The sequence below is a fragment of the Phyllobates terribilis genome, unplaced genomic scaffold (genome assembly GCF_046119375.1).
Source record: "Phyllobates terribilis strain yellow unplaced genomic scaffold, ASM4611937v1 Scaffold_5__5_contigs__length_657084704, whole genome shotgun sequence".
NCBI lineage: Eukaryota > Metazoa > Chordata > Amphibia > Anura > Dendrobatidae > Phyllobates > Phyllobates terribilis.
In genome coordinates, this window is record NW_027362765.1 from 454200146 (window position 1) to 454217458 (window position 17313).

Genomic DNA, 17313 nt, shown 5'->3' on the forward strand with positions numbered 1-17313 from the left:
AGAGAAATTTTTATTTTTTTCTCTCCATTTCCTAGAAAAACTGATCCCACTCTGATCATATTCTGATCAGAGTTTGCAGCTCTGCATTAGGGCTGGCTGTCAGTCAGTGCTGGGGGCGCAGTCACAGTCACTGCTCACTATACACAGAGTGGTGACTGAACTTGCGGGGCGCTGCCCCAGTGACTGACACTGGAACGCTGCCAGGGAGAATAAAGTTAATTTCCTCTCAGCAGCGGGGGTCTAAGTGCAGGCACCGGGCAGGTTCACAACGCTGTTAACCCCAAATCTGCAGGTTAATAGCATTTTTTTCAGGTGACAGTTTCCCTTTATGAACCGATATGCCAATGTAGCACCCCGAGGACTCGGCTGCTACAGGGGTGTGATGAACCTGTAGCCGCCATCTTGGTAATGATAAATCATATCCAGGGATGGCCACACTTCAGCAGCCCCCACCCTTGGGACCTTCTGTTAAAACGTCAACTAGATAGTTTCCCCCCATCCAGGCTCCTGTAAGATAAGAAGCCTACTTAACACTTGAATGCTAGGAGCTTCAAAGACTTCGAGAGGAAACACAGCCAGCAGGGGGGGGTGCTTCGTCTATCTGTACCTGACCATTTGTCCCATAGGACTAGTTTCTTTGTCTGTCACAAGCATGGAGGCATAAGATATAGAAACATGAAAAGTACACGCATGTTGCATGGGATGGGCCAATAAAAAAATATCACGGCGTCCCGGAGCCATTGCGCACACAAGCCTCCGCGGTAGACGTTTGTACGTGCTCTGGAAGCCAAGATATAGCGCGGAGCCATTCCTGAGGACCGTATGGTATCATAATTGATATCAAAAGGTCGGTTACGGCGGCCCGAATCCATGGGAACCCCTGGGGGTATCATGAGACCATCCCAGAAGAAGTTATTGGGTTCCATAGAATTTGGGCTTCTGATCGAAGTTAGACCTGAGGGTGGAGACTGAGCCAGCTGACCTCACCAGCAGTGGGCGGGACGGGGCAGGTAAGATAGCAGGACAGACAAGAGACAAGTCAGTTTTTGACCCAAGAGTGGTGTGCTGAACATCTGAGCACCAGCTGAGGCCACCAAGGGGAGGAGCAGTTTGACCATGCGGTGGTAGGCCTCAGCCTGTAACAAAGAACCGTGCCTGCGACCGCAGAATCCTCTCCCTGCGTCACAAGAAAATCAAGAAACCGGTAACTGATATGCTGTGGTGATTCTGTGTGTTGTATTCCATTGTTGTATAGTTTAGCCTGACCTTATACCTGTGTATATTTAGTTGTATATCGTGTATCTAGTGTATTATTATAATCAATTACCTCAAGTAATTGTGGGCCTGCCTTTTATTCTGCATAACGAACGCACGTCCGTGTGAGCTCGGCTCAAGCCAAAAACGCTACCCAGGGTTGGTTCCTGACCCGATATAGGCCCATTCACGGACTGGGCGTATATCTAAAATAGGGACTGGTGGCAGCATACCAACTGGGGATTGGGGAAGGCTGGTAGTGACGGTCGGAGGTTCAGATATATATATTCCTGGCGCGGCCAAGGAAGATATATATACCGCCCTCACTACAGAGGGCCCCGATACCCAGTAGGTTACAGGACAGTCTCTCTGGCGACCGCTTATCCTAGGTGCAGTTCCTTGACTGACCTGAGGCTAAGAGGGCGCTAGCGAGTTGTGCTGTGTAGTGACGTTGAAGGGATAACACACTACCGTGTTCCCTGCGCTGGTTGCAGCTACCTGGCACTACTTTCTCTAGGTGCAGTACCTTGACTGACCTGAGAGGTAAGGGGGCGCCAGAGAGCTGCACCCACCGGCCGGCTTTCATCACATTGGTGGCAGAGCGGTGGGATTGCAGAATAATAGTGTTGTGGGACCCCTACTCCCAGGCACTAAAGACTGCCAGTGGTAACTTCCACTGCTGGAGTCTTAAGGTCAGCCCAACATTAGACGGTCAGGCTAAAAGTATAACAAGGTGTGTGCAAACTCAGGGTTGCAGCGGTGTCGGTTACCAAGATGGCAGACGGCACCAGGAGCAAGACCCTGCAGGAGGCTAATGCTACGGTCCGTGTGGCAGGAGGGGAGGACATTGTTACTCATGGCGAGGAGGAGTCCAGCCCGGGCACCTCAGGGAGCCAGTCCCCAGTATACGGTCCCGCAGTGGGCTGCCCACCACCTACCCAGCCCAGCCTGTCCAGATCACAAGCCCTTTTACAAGCGGCTATGGCAAGTCTCCAGTCTCATGGCGATGCCGTCTACAAAACCCTCCTGGCAGCATCAGAGAAGGCAGCGGAGGAGGAGCGCGAAGCTGCGGAGCGCCGGGAGGCTGCGGAGCGTGCAGAGCGGGCTGCAGAGCGCCGGGAGGCTGCGGAGCGTGAAGCTGCAGAGCGTGCAGAGCGAGCTGCGGAGCGCCAGCACCAACTGGACCTGGCCCAGCGGGGGCTTCCGCTAGAGCAACCAACCCATCAGGAGACCAAGTCGTCCAAAGTCCGAGCTGAGGACTTCCCTCTACTGGAGAAGGATGGGGACCTGGACTCCTTTCTGGTGGCATTTGAACGGACCTGTCTTCAGCACCATCTGGCCCGGGATCAGTGGGCCAGATACCTGACCCCCCGTTTGAGGGGTAAGTCCCTGGATGCCTTGGGGGACTTACCTGCCGGGGAGGTACAGAACTACGACTGCATCAAGCGGGCCCTGATCCGGCAGTACAACCTCACTCCCGAGTCGTACCGCCAGAAGTTCCGGAGCCTGCTGCGTGGCCCCAAGGACACCTGGACCGATCATATGCGGGCGCTGTTGAGAGCCGCAGAGCACTGGACCTCGGGTCTAGCGCTTACTACCCGCCAGGAGGTCCAGGAACTGTTCGTCACGGAGCAGTTCTTGTGGAACTGCCCAGAGGACCTCCGACAGTTCCTCCGTGACCGAAAACCAACAGGGGCTTCTGCTACAGCCGCCCTGGCAGACGAGTATGCCAATAACAGGGCGCCTGAGCTGAAGAAGTCTGCCAGCAGCACCTGGAGAGGGGGTAAGCCCAGTCATGCCCCTGTTTCCCCGGCCCCTAGAACACAAGGGGTGTATCCCCCTGTTGCCCTCTCCAGGCAAGGACCAGACGTAAGACGTTGTCATCTATGCAACAAACCAGGACACTTTAGGGCTGAGTGTCCCCAGCGCCAAAAGACCCCATCCCAGTCCCAGAGAGCGCCCAATGTTTTGTGTGTGGGAGGGGGTGGTGGTAGGTCCCTGGACAACATCCAACCCGTCACCATAGGCCGTTCTGCGGTCATGGGACTGCGGGACACGGGCGCTGAACGAACACTGGTACGGCCTGAGGTGGTGTCCCCCCAGGACTTGGTACCAGGAAAGACTCTTTCCGTCTCCGGGGTTGGAGGCGTGGAGCCGGCACTTCCCGTTGCCATGGTGTATTTGGACTGGGGTGCCGGAAGGGGGATGCGGGAGGTGGGAGTAACGCCAAATATTCCCGCAAATGTTTTATTAGGGACCGACTTGGGGCGTCTAGTATCGCAGTATGTACCCTCTGAACCCCCAAGTTCGGCCCCCCAAGAGTGTATTGATTTGTCTGCTGCTAATGCCAACCATGTTGTATGTAGTGTGTGTCCTGCTGAGGAGGAGGGAGTGAAACCTGAGGGTAACACCTGCACAGACACAACACAAACAGGGTTAGTGAAAGCAGGTGGGGAGTGTGGGGATGCCCGCAGAGGTGCTCAGCCGGCGTGCCGTGACCTCTTGTCCTCCGGTGAGGGAGGGGGCGGGCAGGATTCTGTAGAGGGAAGCTCAGGGATGGAGAGGGGGGCAGCTACCGGCAGTGTAGGGCTCCCAGGGGTATCCAGGCTGCTGAGTATAGGCCCACTGCAGGGGGAGGAACAGGCCATGGGAGGTGGGGGTGTCCCAAGAGAGGAGCCGCCAGGTAAGACCCCAGGGCAGGAGTTCCCCACATCCGAGATGTCCAAAGGCCTAGGAAGCCTGCCTGATCGGGCGGCTTGGTCAGAAACAGAGGGGAAGCAGGCACTACCCACGGTCACAGCGGTCATAGCCGCTGTCACCAGGAGTGGGAGCGCCGGAGCCCAAGGAGCCTTGCAGAGGTCCGACGGCTTCCCCACTTCTGACCAAGTGTCTGCCGGGTCAGACAGCGGCCAGGTGACATGCCCGGAGGGGCTGACGGAGGATGTGGCAGTTTCGTCGATTCTGGCCACATCAAGTCAGGAATTTCAGGCTGCGTTGGAAGCAGACGACAGCCTGAAAGCTCTCAAGGAACAGGCGGCACAGCCTCCCATGGAGTCAGACTGCGAGCGTGTGGTCTGGGACCAGGGACGGCTGTACCGGGTAACGGTCCAGCAGGGTTCACCGGAGGCGTGGCCCAGGGACCGACAGTTAGTGGTACCCTATCCGTTCAGGGCGGAATTGTTGCGGATCGCACACGAGATTCCGATGGCCGGACACCTAGGGATCGCTAAAACCAAGGCCAGGATAGCTCAGCATTTCTACTGGCCTGGGATGGGAGCCGCGGTGGGTGCCTACTGCCGTTCGTGTGACACCTGTCAGAGGGTGGGGAAGGCGGGGCCGCGCCCCAAAGCCCCACTGGTAACTCTGCCAATCATCGAAGAGCCTTTCTCGAGGGTCGCTGTGGATCTTATTGGACCTCTGTCCACTCCCAGCCACTCCGGGAAATGCTTCATACTCACGGTAGTGGACTATGCCACCCGGTACCCGGAAGCGGCAGCTTTGTCGTCCATTCGGGCCGACAAGGTGGCTACCGCCTTACTGGAGATCTTCTCCAGAGTGGGTTTCCCCCAAGAAATGCTCACCGACCGAGGGACCCAGTTCATGTCGCGGCTGATGGAGTCCCTCTGTAAGCAAATGCAGGTGCAACATCTGGTGGCCAGCCCGTATCACCCACAGACTAATGGCCTGTGTGAGCGGTTCAATGGCACCTTAAAGCAGATGCTTAAGATGTTGGTCGACTCCCACGGGAGAGACTGGGAGCGTTACCTCCCACACCTCCTATTTGCTTACCGGGAGGTTCCGCAGGCCTCAACGGGGTTCTCCCCCTTTGAGCTCCTGTACGGGCGACGGGTACGGGGCCCCCTGGCTCTGGTGAAGGAAGCATGGGAAGGGGATTTGGCCACCCCCGAGGTGTCGGTCATCGAGTATGTCGTGCGCCACCGGGACAGGATGATGGCCTTGGCAAAGCTGGTGCAGGACAATATGGCCCAGGCCCAGGCCGACCAGAAGCGGTGGTACGACCAGAATGCTTGTGAGAGGACCTACCAGGTGGGTCAAAAGGTGTGGGTACTGGTCCCCGTACCACAGAACAAGTTTCAGGCAGCCTGGGAAGGTCCCTACTTCGTGCACCAGAAACTCAATGCCGTCACCTATCTGGTCACCCTGGATCACGCCCGTGGAAGGAGGAAGGCCTTCCACGTGAACATGATGAAGGCTCATCATGAGCGGGAAGCGACTGCCCACCCAGTGTGCAACCTTCCCGAGGAAGGAGAGGTAGAAACCCTCCTGGATCTGCTCACCCAAGCCAAGGCGGGTGGGTCCATCGAGGATGTGGGGGTTGGCCACCAGCTCACGGAGGACCAACGGTCCCAGCTGGGGACCACCCTGCACCCCTTCCGGGGGCTGTTCAGCAGCCTGCCCGGAAGGACTGAGATGGCTGTCCACGACGTGGACACTGGCGATCACCCGCCGATCCGGCGTTCAGCATATCGGGTCTCTTTCGAGGTGCAGGGAAACATGCGCCAAGAGATAGACGAGATGCTGAAGCTGGGGGTGATCCAGGCATCCAGCAGCGCGTGGGCCTCGCCTGTAGTCCTCGTACCAAAGAAGGACCGAACTACACGGTTCTGCGTGGACTACCGGGGGCTCAACGCTGTAACGGCCACCGATGCGTTCCCCATACCACGCATCGATGACCTGCTCGATCGGATGGCCGGGGCTAAGTACCTGACCATCATGGATCTGAGCCGGGGGTACTGGCAGATTCCTCTGACCCCCGCGGCAAGGGAACGCTCTGCCTTTATCACCCCTTTTGGACTGTACGAGTCCACAGTGATGCCATTCGGCATGAAGAATGCCCCTGCCACTTTTCAGCGGATGGTCAATACGCTGCTTGAGGGACTTGAAGGGTACGCGGCTGCGTACTTGGACGATATTGCAGTCTTCAGTCCCACTTGGGAGGATCACCTAGAGCACCTGCGGCAGGTGCTCGGTCGGATCCACCGGGCAGGCTTGACCATCAAGCCGGAAAAGTGCCAGCTGGGCATGAGTGAGGTCCTCTACCTGGGTCACCGGGTAGGCGGGGGGGTTCTGAAGCCAGAACCGGGGAAAGTGGATGCCATCGCATCCTGGCCCACTCCTAGGACCAAAAAGCAGGTGATGTCCTTCTTGGGGACCGCCGGGTACTATAGGAGGTTCGTCCCACACTATAGCACCCTGGCCAAGCCCCTGACGGACCTCACCAAGAAGAAGCTGCCCGTCGCAGTCGACTGGACAGTCGCCTGCGAGACAGCTTTCGGGGCACTCAAGGCCGCCCTAAGTAGCTCCCCTGTACTGCAAGCTGCCGACTTCGACCGGCCGTTTGTGGTACAGACCGACGCCAGTGACTTTGGCCTCGGTGCTGTGCTAAGTCAGGTCAACACGACAGGCCAGGAACATCCTGTCTTGTACCTGAGCAGGAAGCTACCGCCCCGGGAGGTGGCTTACTCCACGGTGGAAAAAGAATGCCTGGCAATTGTATGGGCCCTGCAGCGTCTGCAGCCCTACTTGTACGGGAGCCATTTCACCGTGGAGACGGACCACAACCCCCTCAGCTGGTTACACACGGTCTCTGGGTCGAATGGCAGGTTGCTACGCTGGAGCCTCGCTCTCCAGCAGTACCACTTCTCCATTCGCCACAGAAGAGGCCGTGACCACGGTAACGCTGACGGGTTATCCCGGCAAGGGGAGGGTGCAGAAGGACGCACGGGGGAACACAGGAATGTGCTACCCCCTCGCGCCCTCGTATAGGGGGAGGTGTGATGAACCTGTAGCCGCCATCTTGGTAATGATAAATCATATCCAGGGATGGCCACACTTCAGCAGCCCCCACCCTTGGGACCTTCTGTTAAAACGTCAACTAGATAGTTTCCCCCCATCCAGGCTCCTGTAAGATAAGAAGCCTACTTAACACTTGAATGCTAGGAGCTTCAAAGACTTCGAGAGGAAACACAGCCAGCAGGGGGGGGTGCTTCGTCTATCTGTACCTGACCATTTGTCCCATAGGACTAGTTTCTTTGTCTGTCACAAGCATGGAGGCATAAGATATAGAAACATGAAAAGTACACGCATGTTGCATGGGATGGGCCAATAAAAAAATATCACGGCGTCCCGGAGCCATTGCGCACACAAGCCTCCGCGGTAGACGTTTGTACGTGCTCTGGAAGCCAAGATATAGCGCGGAGCCATTCCTGAGGACCGTATGGTATCATAATTGATATCAAAAGGTCGGTTACGGCGGCCCGAATCCATGGGAACCCCTGGGGGTATCATGAGACCATCCCAGAAGAAGTTATTGGGTTCCATAGAATTTGGGCTTCTGATCGAAGTTAGACCTGAGGGTGGAGACTGAGCCAGCTGACCTCACCAGCAGTGGGCGGGACGGGGCAGGTAAGATAGCAGGACAGACAAGAGACAAGTCAGTTTTTGACCCAAGAGTGGTGTGCTGAACATCTGAGCACCAGCTGAGGCCACCAAGGGGAGGAGCAGTTTGACCATGCGGTGGTAGGCCTCAGCCTGTAACAAAGAACCGTGCCTGCGACCGCAGAATCCTCTCCCTGCGTCACAAGAAAATCAAGAAACCGGTAACTGATATGCTGTGGTGATTCTGTGTGTTGTATTCCATTGTTGTATAGTTTAGCCTGACCTTATACCTGTGTATATTTAGTTGTATATCGTGTATCTAGTGTATTATTATAATCAATTACCTCAAGTAATTGTGGGCCTGCCTTTTATTCTGCATAACGAACGCACGTCCGTGTGAGCTCGGCTCAAGCCAAAAACGCTACCCAGGGTTGGTTCCTGACCCGATATAGGCCCATTCACGGACTGGGCGTATATCTAAAATAGGGACTGGTGGCAGCATACCAACTGGGGATTGGGGAAGGCTGGTAGTGACGGTCGGAGGTTCAGATATATATATTCCTGGCGCGGCCAAGGAAGATATATATACCGCCCTCACTACAGAGGGCCCCGATACCCAGTAGGTTACAGGACAGTCTCTCTGGCGACCGCTTATCCTAGGTGCAGTTCCTTGACTGACCTGAGGCTAAGAGGGCGCTAGCGAGTTGTGCTGTGTAGTGACGTTGAAGGGATAACACACTACCGTGTTCCCTGCGCTGGTTGCAGCTACCTGGCACTACTTTCTCTAGGTGCAGTACCTTGACTGACCTGAGAGGTAAGGGGGCGCCAGAGAGCTGCACCCACCGGCCGGCTTTCATCACAAGGGGTATTGCACCTCAGACCAGAGGTGTGGTATTCCACTCCCGGGTAAGGATGGAGTGTGGAACTGGGCTCAGTTAGCTGCATGCACTACACTCACCCCATTTCCGGGGGACAGATCAACGGTACTCCCACCAGATAGATGTGCAGGTACGACAGCTTCTGTCCCTGGCTGGAGTGGGGGGGGGAGGAACATCCCAGTGGTGTAGGAGCAGATAGGGGAGGGACTCTGGGCATAGGTAGGAGCCCATTGGGTGCTTGTCACCTGGGCTCGGGTGTCAGAGAGAGTATATAAGGTGGGCACCATCTTAGGACAGGGTCTTTTTGGTCTGCTCTGTGCAGAGAGGAGCTCAGCCAGAGAGGGCTGACAGGGAGCTGTGGCTCAGTCTGGGCCCAGCTCCAGAGCCAGGCCTGGAGAGGAGGCCTGAAGCAGAGAGAGAGAGAAAGGAGAAGAAGGAGGAACAGAAACACCAGGAGAGGCCCAGAGACGCAAGAGAAGAGGGAACCCTGAGATCCCACGAGTTAACGGGTGAAGGGTTGGCAGAACAGGGTACCGGATCCCAAACTGGTGGAGGCCAATTATCCTCAGCCAGGAACCGGAGGTCGTGGATAAGTTTTGGCGCGACCCCTCGCCATATCCACCAGGAAGGCATACCACGTATAGGGTCAGGGAAGCCGGGAAAGGTTTCACCACCAGAAGGCCCGAGGGAGCTGGACAAAGGTGGATCCCTGGTGGGGACGGCCAGTAGGAAGGAAGAGAGGGGAGCTCAGGACCACGCTCTGGAACTGCCTGGGAGTTGGCCGAGTCCCGCACCTGGTGGACGCAGCACGGCTCGGGTGGTCCTAACTGTGCACAAGGGACCTGATAAAGAACTGTGAGTAAAGCTGTGAAAACTGCAATTGCACGTCTCAGTGATTCCTCGTCGCACCGGCACCATCAGTGCTGGGACATACACACCATCTCTCCCAACATCATTCTCATCCTCTGCCCTGAGGCCATACCCCTCCCGTTGGGGGTTATACCATCCACGCTGCACATCCGTACCACCGGCCTCAGCGGACTGCCCTGCAGCGGCGGCTTCATAGCCGCATTCAACGGGTGGCGTAGTCGGACACTAATACCATCATACCAATAACGCCACTTAGTTTGACACCCTGGGCATGGACCGGGTCACCGCCACGAGGACTACTACCCCTTTCGGATCCGGGTATTCCCCGCGTGCGCAACGCTACACAACATGGCCCAGGGGGCGCGTCAACTTTGGCGTAGTCGGCAGGATTACGTGCCCGCAACCACCGGGTACTGCGTGCCTGAAGAAAAGTGCATATATACTGCAAAAAGGAGTCTCCCGCCAATTCCAGAGGGTTCCCGCCATCGGACGCCGTCCGGAGTCGTTTCCCGCCGTTTGCCCGCCATCTGCAGCCTTTGCCCGCCATCCACGAGGCTTCCCGCCATCTTGGACAGTTTCCCGCCCTGGCAGAGCAGACGCCATTGTGGGCGTGCCAGAGAGTGGCAAGAGACCACCTCCCATCGTGGGCGCGGTCCCAGAAGGGCGCCAAAAGCGGAGACCGCCCCCACCAGCCGAGACTACCACCATGGAAATGTCCATCAAAGTGGGGGATCTGCCCCTGAAACTGACTGTCACCAAGTTGCCCCGGGACCACTCCCAAGGGGGGCGGATAGAGAACAAAACGGAGGAGATGGGTGCAGCCTGGAGGAGTCTGGACAGATCGTACCCGGGGATGGAGGAAGAGACAAGCGGTACCGACCCCGTGGTCCGGGGCCTGCTGCAGGCCGCCACCCCAGAAGGCCTGGTGGAGATCCTGGCACAGCTCCCCAGAGATCGGGAGCGTGCACAGACTGCGCTGGAGGCCTTGGCCCGGAAGATGGCCCGAGTACAACAAGAAGCACTGGCCGAATGGAGGAGGGAGATGGCTCAGCAGGCTGGAACCCGCCAGCAGAGGACGCCACCCGCAACGTGGGGCATGTCTGCCCCTGAGGATGGTGCAGGAGGGACGAAGGCCGGAGACGACGCCGCGGAGGGAGCCGCAGGGATGGAAGCAGGTAATGGGGACGTCACCACCCCGAGCCCAGTAGCCGAAAGCCTGCCCCAGCTCCCCGTCGCAGAGCCCGAAGTCCCACTCACCGCGCCCGTTGCCGCACCGCCACTGCTCCCAACTAGGCCTCAAGCGGCCGGAGCCGCGGTCACGCCCCCTTCCGCGCCACGCCCCTTGACCCTGAGCGCGGCAAAAGAGGAAGTGCCCCCGGCCTGGTCGCAAGGCCGAGTACCCCCGGGCGCCGCGGTCTCAACAGCGCCCTCCTCCCGGAAGGCGCCATACTTGAATCCAGACAGGATGCCTACGGCCTGGACACAAGGCCGAGCACCCCCGGGCGCCGCTGCCCCTACAGCGCCCTCTACCTCCTCCGTGCCACCCCTGGGTGAAGATCTGTTTGCACAGCATACTAGCCCGGACGGGCTGCCCTTCGTTTGGCCACCGGAGTACATCAATCCCCGACTCCGGAGGGAACGGCCCCTGTGTGAGCCTCTAATCCCGGCTCCGGCGCTCGCCAAAATTGTCCCGCTCCCGTTGGAGGAAGCCCAGTTTGCATGGGACCCCACCGGTGAGAACCTAATGGGGTTTACCCAGGAGACCCGGGCGGACGCAGCCCGGCGTGAGGAGTGCTGCCGTCAGCAGCTAGAGGTCTTCGGGAGAGAACGACGAGAGAGGCGGATCCGCGAAGAACAGCTGCAGGTCCGGAGCGCGGAGCAGAAACGCCGAGCCCGACGAAACCCCCGTGCGGCCCACGGTCCCCGCGCCACCGAGACCGTAATAAAGTTCCAGCTGGAGCATGGCTGGGGCTTTATCCGGGATCACCAAACCCCCGGTGACGTCTTTGTCACCCGCAGGGATGTCGAGAGCCACCTGCCGGAGGGACATCACGGACGTGACCTCTACCCGGGTGATGAGGTCACCTTCACCCGGCATCAGTGCGCTAAAGGACCGTACGCCCTTCATGTACACCGGCTGACTGAGGAGGAGATACAATATGAGGAAAGCCAAGAGGACCCGGACGGGTCTGAAGACTACCCTCAGGAGGAGACAAGGAGAGGATACCGCTACTGAAGGAAGTAGCATAAACAAAGTACTGTATATAGTTACCCGTCAGGGTATGAGAACTGTTGCTGAAACTGTTGCTGAGTGAAGTGTGGTCCCCGTTGGGACTAGTGTGGTACTGTTAAAGAACTATTTCCCTGTGTGCCCCTATCCATTACCAGGCTGAGGACTGTGAGCAGCCATTCCCCTATTCCCACTGGCCGAGGACTGAGAGCGGCCATACCCTGTAAATAGTTGCGCTTCCTAAGGCGCCCCCTACTGGTTTTATAGAAGAACTGTTTTCCTACTACAGAATTAGTGACTGTTGCACTTTACCTGGTCACAAGTTGCACAGTGACCAGAGATCAAGAACGTGTTGATCAAGAATGTTTTAAATGAAAAAGTTTTTATGATGCTAAAAGAGTTAATGGCATTTTCTGATAATGTTTTCGTAATGTTTTATACCTGTAAAGTTAAAAAGAGAAAAGTACCTCCCATAAAGGGATGAGTTCATAAGTTAATAACTTATATATGAGTGCACTTTAAAATTTTGTATGTTGTAATTTGCTTTTGCTCTATTCCAGCCCGAGGACGTGCTGTGGTTTACCGGGGGGGAATGTAGCACCCCGAGGACTCGGCTGCTACAGGGGTATTGCACCTCAGACCAGAGGTGTGGTATTCCACTCCCGGGTAAGGATGGAGTGTGGAACTGGGCTCAGTTAGCTGCATGCACTACACTCACCCCATTTCCGGGGGACAGATCAACGGTACTCCCACCAGATAGATGTGCAGGTACGACAGCTTCTGTCCCTGGCTGGAGTGGGGGGGGGAGGAACATCCCAGTGGTGTAGGAGCAGATAGGGGAGGGACTCTGGGCATAGGTAGGAGCCCATTGGGTGCTTGTCACCTGGGCTCGGGTGTCAGAGGGAGTATATAAGATGGGCACCATCTTAGGACAGGGTCTTTTTGGTCTGCTCTGTGCAGAGAGGAGCTCAGCCAGAGAGGGCTGACAGGGAGCTGTGGCTCAGTCTGGGCCCAGCTCCAGAGCCAGGCCTGGAGAGGAGGCCTGAAGCAGAGAGAGAGAGAAAGGAGAAGAAGGAGGAACAGAAACACCAGGAGAGGCCCAGAGACGCAAGAGAAGAGGGAACCCTGAGATCCCACGAGTTAACGGGTGAAGGGTTGGCAGAACAGGGTACCGGATCCCAAACTGGTGGAGGCCAATTATCCTCAGCCAGGAACCGGAGGTCGTGGATAAGTTTTGGCGCGACCCCTCGCCATATCCACCAGGAAGGCATACCACGTATAGGGTCAGGGAAGCCGGGAAAGGTTTCACCACCAGAAGGCCCGAGGGAGCTGGACAAAGGTGGATCCCTGGTGGGGACGGCCAGTAGGAAGGAAGAGAGGGGAGCTCAGGACCACGCTCTGGAACTGCCTGGGAGTTGGCCGAGTCCCGCACCTGGTGGACGCAGCACGGCTCGGGTGGTCCTAACTGTGCACAAGGGACCTGATAAAGAACTGTGAGTAAAGCTGTGAAAACTGCAATTGCACGTCTCAGTGATTCCTCGTCGCACCGGCACCATCAGTGCTGGGACATACACACCATCTCTCCCAACATCATTCTCATCCTCTGCCCTGAGGCCATACCCCTCCCGTTGGGGGTTATACCATCCACGCTGCACATCCGTACCACCGGCCTCAGCGGACTGCCCTGCAGCGGCGGCTTCATAGCCGCATTCAACGGGTGGCGTAGTCGGACACTAATACCATCATACCAATAACGCCACTTAGTTTGACACCCTGGGCACGGACCGGGTCACCGCCACGAGGACTACTACCCCTATCGGATCCGGCTCCGGGTATTCCCCGCGTGCGCAACGCTACACAACATGGCCCAGGGGGCGCGTCACCTGTACTGTAGCCGACACGTCAAGCTATATTTTCTCTGAAACGCTCTGGTGCTCCTTGCAGTGCCAGCCGGGGACTATAGCCAGGAATGAGACTATTCGACATGGCCCCGGCCAACTTTTCCCCGCGCCATTCCAGGTTATTGACAGGTCCCTAGCAAAGTAGACACATAGGAAAGAGATGTCAATCATCTGGAATGGTGCGGGGAAAAGCCGGCTTCTTCCAACTCTGTTTTCTCTGAAACGATAACACATCTGTGGCCTCCCTTCTAACACACTCGCAAAGCTCCAATCTATCCCAAACTCTGCTGCCCGACTAATCCACCTGTCCCCCCACTATTCCCCGGCCTCTCCTCTCTGTCAATCTCTTCACTGGCTCCCCATTGCCCAGAGACTCCAGTTCAAAACCCTAACCAGGACATACAAAGCCATCCACAACCTCCTCCATATATCTGTGTCCTAGTCTCCTGGTACTAACCTGCACGCAACCTCCAATCCTCACAAAATCTCCTTCTCTACTCAGCTCTTATCTCCTCTTCCCACAATCGCATACAAGATTTCTCCCGTGCATCCCCCCTACTCTGGAACTCTCTACCCCAACACATCAGACTCTCGCTTACTGTGGAAAACTTGAAAAGGAACCTGAAGACCCACCTCTTCCGACAAGCCTACAACCTGCAGTAACCACCGCTCCACCATACCGCTGCACCACCAGCTCTACCCTCACCTACTGTATCCTTACCCATCCCTTGTAGATTGTGAGCCCTCGCTGGCAGGGTCCTCGCTCCTCCTGTACCAGTTGCCGACTTGTATTGTTCAAAGATTATTGTACTTATTTTTGCTATGTATACCCCTTTCACATGTAAAGCGCCATAGAATAAATGGCGCTATAATAATAAATAATAAGAAAGAGTACTTGGCTGCAATCAAACAATCCAATTCATGTTGCTTATGGTTTGGGCAGTAGGAATCAAACGACTGGTTCCCTTTTAAAGGGTTATGCCCAAAATAGCAAATTTTCCTCTATCCATAGAGACATCCAGTGATCTTGACAACAGGGCCCTGAACCCGTTTTGAATGGAGCAGAGGTGCTCATGCACATTTCATTGTCTATGGTAGTGCAAGTTACCACCTATCCAATGGATAAGAGATACTTTACTATTTTGGGAACAACCCTTTAATGTTAATGGCCACAATTTCATGCTATAATTCCTCTGCAGGAAATGTGTGGCTTCTCCTGGACCTTGTAGCGGCTAGAGTTTGAGAAGCCGGTCCCACAGCATTCAGCTGATGACAGTCCTATTTATGTATATCCTTTTAGTATGTATCTATGGATATTTTCTATAGAACTCAAAAGACATGGAAAAACAAAGCCTCCAATTCCTATTATTTATTGCAAGCGTCTTGCACTGCAGATTGGAAACGAAAAGCCTCTGATGATAAACAGATATCTGGAAAGACGCCACAGTAACTTAACTGTTCACTTAAACACTGATGAAACCTTTTGCAGAAAACTGAGCTACTACTCATTATACAAAGTGTGAATTCACACAAAAGACACATAAACACAAGTCCATCACGGCATTCACAGGGCTTCATGCTCGATTTCACCTATTCCACTTTTTCATTTTCTTAACTAAACAAGCCCTATACCAGCTTGTAAAAGTCAGACTATTATGTGCTGCTGCTTTTTTTTTCTTTTTGTTGAAGTGTGCATGCAATATATATGAGAAAGAGTGACACAGAATGAGTCTAAAGGCTTCATATTTACATTCTGGACCACACCCTGGGGTGAAGGTATAGTGGACAGCCTCCCACCCACACTTCACTATCCACAAAAACCAAGCCCTTAACATGGCCGAGTAACCCCTTTCAGCACTTAATGTGCTGGAGCATTTTTCCAGGTTCATATTACTGAGACTAACATCCTGATTGAAATATATCTCCTCTCCAGTATTTTACCAGTGACCTTCTCACAATATTATATACCGTATTTTTCTGACTATAAGACGCACTTAGTTCCTCCAAAATTTTGGAGGAAAATGGGAGGTGCGTCTTATAGTCCAAATGTTGGGGGGGGGGTAGCGGTGGAGGAGCGGGGCACAGGAGGCAGCAGCCGCCCACTGCAGCCTACATTGTCCCCACTGCTAAAGAAAATGAATATTCACTGCTCCCCACACCCATGGGGCATCGGGAGCACTGAATATTCATGCTCCTTAATAGCAGCACACAGTGTAGCCACGCTGCGGCTCCTGCTGCTGCCGGAATCGCCTGTGCCCGCTGTTAAAGGGCATGAATATTCAACCTCTCTCCACGCCCATGGGCGTGGGGAGGGGGTGAATATTCATGCCATTTAATAAGCGGGCACACGCAATAGCCCGACAGCAGCAGGAGCCGCAGCGCGGCTACGCTGTGTGCCGGCTATGAAGGAGAGTGAAGTTACTGCTTCCCGCGCACACAGTCCTGGTGTGGGGAGCAGTGACTTCCGGCAGCTGATCTCTCCATGTGAGCCGTGCATGGCAGTGACGCCATGCGCGGCTCACATGGAGAGATCAGTGCGGGCAGACCGGATGCAGCGCTGGAGGAGAGAAGAAAGGTGAGTAGGAGTGTTTATTTTTTTTATGTGCAGCCTGATGGGGATTAGGGGGACCATGCATACTAGGATAAGGATGAGGGGGCCATACATACCAGGGTAAGGATGAGGGGTGCCATGCATACCAGGATCGGGTTTAGGGGTGCCATGCATACCAGGATAGGGATTAGGGGTACCATGAATACCAGGATAGGGATTAGGGGTGGCATGCATACCAGGATAAGGATGAGGTGTGCCATGCATACCAGGATAAGGATGAGGGGTGTCATGCATATCAGGATGGAGGGGGTACCATGCATATCAGGATGGAGGGGTGCCATGCATATCAGGATGGAGGGGTGCCATGCATACCAGGATGGGGATGGGGGACACATATAATAGGAAGGGAGGCATATATACCAGCATGGGGGATATTATCAGAATTGGGGGACATTACCCCTATACCAGTGTCAGCAGCAGACCCCCCCCGCCCCTTAACAGTGCATTGTGACCACATTTTTTGCTTACATTTTTTTTGCTATTTTCCCCCTCTAAAATCTAGGTGCGTCTTATGGTCCAGTGCGTCTTATAGTCCGAAAAATAAGGTAATTATTTAAAAATCATAGAATGTGATTTTCTGTTTTTTATATTTTTAGATTCTGCCTCTCACAGGTGAAGTGTACCTAGGATAAAAATTACAGACCTCTCCATTCTTTGTACGTGGGAAAACTTGCAAAATCAGCAGTGTATCAAATACTTATTTTCCCCACTGTATATATTTAATTATTATGGTTTCATTTTTCACAGTTCCATAAAAAGAAACCCATAGTTACGCTAAGGGCTGTACTACATCTTTGCATACCCCTGATTCTATACCAAGTTTTTTTCTGTCACATTCCATATAAATATGACAGAAGTGGCATGCTCCTTCTGATGCCATATGTACGAAGCCCCTATAGCAATGGGGAGAGCCGTACTACCTCATTCCATAGTGCACATGGCTAAATTAAAATAAAAAATTTACAACAACAGTTGTTGGCTGAGATGGTAGGAAAATCCTCTTAGATGATCCATAATAATTGGTGCAATCACGCTCTGGCTCAGCTGTGTACAGTCTTCCCTGGATATATACCATTACACATTAACAACTTATTTCTCCTAAGTAATTATCACCAATAATTGTTGTATCGAAAAAATCTCCAGCAACTGGTGGAAATTTGTTCCACTCAA